A 6,000-nucleotide genomic window follows, 5' to 3' on the forward strand; every position below is an offset into this window, starting at 1 on the left:
GACGGATTCGCTAGTCCATACAAAAACGGCGAGCCGGCGTTTTCAGATTTTCCCACTCTGGAAGTCGTATTCAAAATATACAGTTTCGGGTCACCCAGAACGCCGTTCCCTTGTGGATGATAGGTTGAAACTATAAAATACTTTGCCGTTTTGACCCGAAAACGTTTTCGTGCGGATAGCCCCTTGTACTTGTTTAAACAGCTACTCGCATTTGATCAAAACGGGGCAGCTAAGCTTCCCCTCAATTACATACCATATCAATCAGCAAGGGGAGAAAAAACACGAGGGGACATTTGGCATAATGGTGGTAATTTCCTGGACCCGGCCGTGCACCCTGCTCGCCTCTATGTATGGAGCCTTGCAGTCTGGACCATCATAGACAAACACAAATTCTCTCATCAGTCCAGCACAAGGCAGACCTCTGATTCATTTGTGCCCCAACAATCTAGTCCTTCTTCTGCGGAGACATACTTTCTGTCACAATCAGTTCAAGCGTGAATGAAGATAAAGCAGCAGAGCATCAGTCAGCATGGGGCTATCACAAAGTCTCATACACAGATGACTGGATAATAGCAACTTGAAGACGATTCCCTCCAGACAGAATCCTCAGGAGCCCTAATGATACGCTTTTAGCTTCAAAGTTAGATGCGAGGGATTAAGAAAGAGGCCTTCTGTGTCTCTGGTGACTGCAGCCAGTTGGTCCGCAAATGGAGACGACTGCAGCCAAAGTTGCGTAGAGCCATTAAAGTAACGGGGGCAGTTTCCTCCCATTAGATATCTGCGGTGACATTTGGGTCAAAAATGACTGGCACTCATGAGTAGAGTTGATAAAACTAGGAAAGAAGAGAGGGGCGGCAGCTGCTCCCTCAAGCTTCAGTTCATAAAGTCATGAGCGGTGGTGCCTCTAAACCTGGCTTTTGTCAGTGTGGGGTTTTCAAAGGCACCTTGTCACAAGCAATGACACCAATCACAGGGGCCATAAGTTTGCATGGTGCTAGTTTACTATTACAGGAGCTAGTAAAGCTAACCTCATAAACGTAAAAAAAAGTGGCATTTATGGGACTTTTTGCATCCATGGCAATTTGAATGGTGCTTTCAATAAATCAACTCATTGAAAATGTGTAATTTTAGGGTTTGGGATTCAATTTTGATGTGAGATTGTTACAGGTGGTGACCAGTCTAAAGCTACATCCACACTCGTGGTTCAGTACTCTGCAAGATTAAAAAAAAAGATACTTGGTGCACACTATGGTGCAGTTCCCATTCAACACTAATATTTTTTGTCACAGGACCAAAAGCTGTGTAAGGACTTTATGGCAGCTTTCGTGACATAACTCAGATATTCCACTCCAAAATGTCATCTGCTTGGTTGACTATGTAGTTTATTTTATATTCTGCTGTATTTACCAGCTTAGATTTCGCTCTAAAATATACTATACTATACTATAATATACTTTTAAAGAGTGCCGTTGTCACATACACAGGCGGAGAAGGCAGAGCAGAGAGTCAGCACTATTTTCTCTTACATAGTTGTCTTTTCTGAATGCTTTTTGCTGTCATTTTAACAGTGGTCCTTGTCTTTGTTCCTTGTAGTGTTCATATTTGATGTCAAGTGAACAGAACTACTCCAGAGGTCAAGCCAGTGGACGAAGACTCTCAAGAAATGTCTGCTTTTCTGGTGCACACCAGGGTTTGTATGATCATGTTCACACATGACCAAGTGTAACCGTACGAGCAGAGCAAATGCTACTCTATTGGAATGCATATACAACTCCATATAATATGAGATCATTGCAATTACTGATCATATTCAGCGTAATAACGTCTCTCGAATGTTATCACAGCCTGAATAGACGAGATGAAACCCTTTAGCAATACTATCCAGCACGGCTCATTGGAATGGCGGTGTTATAATGAGGCCTTTGAAATATCTCAAACCAGACATGAATCAGCTTTAAGCTTTGTTTCATTTGGAGAATTTTAAAACAGGGTTATAGTCTTAAAGTCTTTGTGTTTCTGTTTGTGTTTGCAATCATTAATTAATTAATGAATTTCTGAAAAACGCGATATAGTAAGGCAGCGATAATGATATTGCGAGGGACTGTGTATCCACTTTTTACATGTACACTGTAACGCTGCACTTGTCCAACGTAATATATGCCATATATGACATACAACAACGCAACATTAAGGAGTGGGGCAGGGCAAATACTTAGAAGTGTTATTTTAAGATACGTAGCGAAGCCTTTTCTTCCCTTACAAGGCTGTCCTCCGTGAAGTGGTGGGAGTATACACATGATGACATAATCTAGCTAGAAATTAATCAGAGAGGTTTCACACTCATGATGTCATTAAAATTCAGAACTTCAATAGCGGACGTTTTCCCAATAATGACAGAGATGATAGACTTTTCTCGGTTATGGTGCTCATAAAGAGGCTCTAGGAACACATTACTGTTATAACATTATTAAAAAGTATATTTTGCATAATAGGGAGCATTTAAGGAATTCCATGGAGAGCTATATTTAGATTATTATCACAACATTGGATCCATCCTTGATATTGTCTGTATGGAAACCATCATTTGTTCCCTCAGCCAAACGCAGGGCATTTCCCAACAGTTGGAAAAGGTCAGTGTGATTAAGTCTTAAATGTCTTGATATCAATCTCTTATCATAAAAGCAATTTCTAAAGGCTGGCTAAGCCTCTTCACAGAAGAAGAGAGGCACCCGGACTTGGCTTTGAACTTCAGATAACAAGTCTCCTTATGGTGTGTGTGTGTGCGCGCACACATGCCCGCTTGCGTGCATGTGTGTGTGTATGTGTCAGCATACAGCGCTCTAAGGTTGAACTCTAGCTATTCCAGGACACTGGTCCAATTTACTGGATTTTGAAGCTATTTCTACCGGAGGAAATAATGAACATAGAAATGATCGGTTTCAGGGGCAAACTGTTGCCATGATGACAACATAGCAGTCGGACTCCAACATTTTTAATGACCAGACAACATGAATTACAGTATGATACTAATAAGTGTGAATGAGCGATACCAACTTAACGTTGAAAAAGTACAGTGTTTGACAGGTGAGCGCACCCCTCACATTTCAGCAACCATTTTGTGATCTCTTCAATAGCCTATTGTGGAAATAAAACTTGGGTATACTTTAAAGTAGTCAGTGTACAGCTTGTATACCGGTATAGATTTACACTGAAAATGACTCAACATGCAGCCATTATTGTCTAAACAGCTGGCAACACGTGGGAGAACAAAGACAATTGTGTCCAAGCATGACAGTGGTAGCATCATGCTCAGGGGCTGCATGAGTGCCGCTGGCACTGGAGGTCTGCGGTTCATTGAGGGATGGTTAATTTCTAGAGTACTGTTCCTTGAGAAGATATGAAATAGTTGATGAAATGTGGGCTGTACTCACCAATTTTATGGCATCTAGAGGACAAACAAGTCTGAAGAGTCCAAATAATGACGTGATTTTACAATCACTCAGTTCTCGGGTGGATTTTTCGGACAAGCAAGTCCTAATAGACACATCATTCTGTTCTTTCCTTCCTCCTCGTCCTCCCCTACCTGACAGGAGCAGCTGCACCTCATGACAGACAGGCCATGTCATCTCCAGAAATTCCATCAGTGCTGCCCTCCTGTTTTTTTTTTTTTTTTTCCTGTCAGCACCCAATGTGATGTTCTAATTTTACCAAGGCTGTGCACACACACACACACACACACACACACACACACACATGCTCCATTATATCACTAAGTAAACAAAAGTAGGAATAAGCAAACAAAATCAGAATTAGCATAAATAACTTGGGAATTATCAACCTGATGGAGGCAGAAAGGTAGTCAAAATCCTCCTAGCTTATTACACTTAAAACCCAATGCATGGCCATGCACGAGCTCATGTGAGCCCCCAAGGTGTCTTCTTTGGGGCCATCAAATGAGCTGCACAGCATTCTGGATAAATGGAGCAGGGACGTGCTGGAAAGAAACTCGAGCCTTCTTGCCATTCTGGGCAGAGTCCAGCAGCAGCAGCCTCATGCTCAGCGTCAATGACAAAAGCAGAGAGGCTGCAAGCACTGATGCATAAAACATGAGCTTGAGAAAGTTTGCACAAGTGAGTCAATTATAACTCCAACATGTAGTAATGTGGGGCTCAGTGAAAGCTTGGTAAACCACACAGACACTAAAGTAGGTTGCTATTCCTTCAAGCGTGCTACCGTGAACGCAGATCTCCATTACGCAAATATCAGCGCTCCTGCAGAGAGGACGCGTGTCATAAAGCGTGTAACAATCACGTAGTGAACGACAACTTTGTTAGGACATGTTAACGCTAAGACAAACACGTTTAAACAGGCATCAAGTGTAACTTCTGCGAGTCCACAAACATACAGTGTTTCTGTATAAATTCAGGCCAGTTGTTTTGCTTGAAACCATATGGGACTCATTTGCGAGGGAACTTCTGGCATGGGTTCCAGGCTTGGGTTTTGATGTTCTTGATAGGCACGGCGCACATTACGGCCGGCATAAAACTATTCCAAGATAATTGCGGCCCTGTCGCCATAATGGTGTGGAAAAGCTGACACCTTCAGAGTTCATTTCTCACATGAGAAAAATAGTTTTTCTAATAGTTCCATGCGTGAAGCAACATAGTTTGTCTTAAAAGTTGTCTTTTTATGGCCAGATATTCCAGTAAATGAGAGACGAAAAAAAGCTTAAAACTATTTGTGCCTATTGAGTTACAGTTACACTTAAAAGGGAGTTTAACAGGCAGGATTTGTGTCTGCTTCACTCCAGCTTGGATCAAACTGGACGAGAGGCCTTTTGAGGGAAAACTTTGGCTCCAGCAGTGCCTTAATAGTAAAGTAACTGCAAATGCATTTTCCCACAAATAAATAACCAAAAAATAACAAAAAAGCAAGGCCTAAAGTACAGCCAATGACCATAGATTACATGTATTTAAGGTCATCATTCATATAATGCAGTACTGCGACACGTGTGCAATGCATTTATTGTTAACTTTGCTATGATTACGATCAGACAACATGGTCTTGCAAAAAAACACATGAGTAAAATGAAATGGATTGAACTGGAACAGTACCTTCATTATTATGCTTTCCAGTTTTTTCCTCTCTAAAAACCAAATGACTTTCCGAGTCTTGCCTCCGGCTGCAGGTCACAACTACCTTAAGTGCTTTCTTGGCACACTGAGAGAAAACCTACCAAGTGCAATCTTGTGTTTTTCTCTGGAAACCCAACCTTGAATAACAGGATTTGTTGCAGCCTTGAAAAGAAGACAACAGTCTCCAAGCTCAAGTATTTGATTTTTCTTTGTTATCGCCCAAAAAAGTATCTGCCTAGACATTCTTACTTGTCTCATGTGTAGCAGAACTGGAAAAGCCAGCATTACGTCCACAATTTTCCATGTCAAGATCCGTATAAACGGCACCGGCACAGAATGGAAAGTCGTAACAGCGGCGGGATAATACCTGTGTGTAAGGGAACTTGTCATTGCCAGTTGTGTTAAAAGCAGTTGTTGCTTTCTGGTGAGTATTTTGTTCCTCAGAGCAGAAACTGATGTCACCTCATGATGTGATGGCAAAGCCAAAAAACACTGGATCTTATGTTACTGCTCTGATGCTGTCATTCTTTGTGGAATTAAGTTTCGTTAATATTCTTACTCTGCTAAAAAAAAAAGAAAGCCCTCCTTTCGGTTTACAGTAATCCCTTGTTTATCGTTAATTGGTTCCAGACCCAAAGTTTTGTTAGAGCATAGAAAACCTGTTTACGACCTTCTAAATATTGTTTTTAACATTATTAGAGCCCTCTAGATATGAACTAACACCAAATAAGCCATTTGAGACATAAATAAGACATGTGCAAGTGTAAGTGTAAGTGTGTTCCGAGGTTAGGGGAGTAGAGTGGCGAGCAGACAGGAAGCGACGTTGGGGATTCAAAGTTCAGTTTCAGAGCTTGGCGTGGGTTAC

This window comes from Dunckerocampus dactyliophorus, chromosome 4 (genome assembly GCF_027744805.1).
Source record: "Dunckerocampus dactyliophorus isolate RoL2022-P2 chromosome 4, RoL_Ddac_1.1, whole genome shotgun sequence".
Classification (NCBI taxonomy): Eukaryota; Metazoa; Chordata; class Actinopteri; order Syngnathiformes; family Syngnathidae; genus Dunckerocampus; species Dunckerocampus dactyliophorus.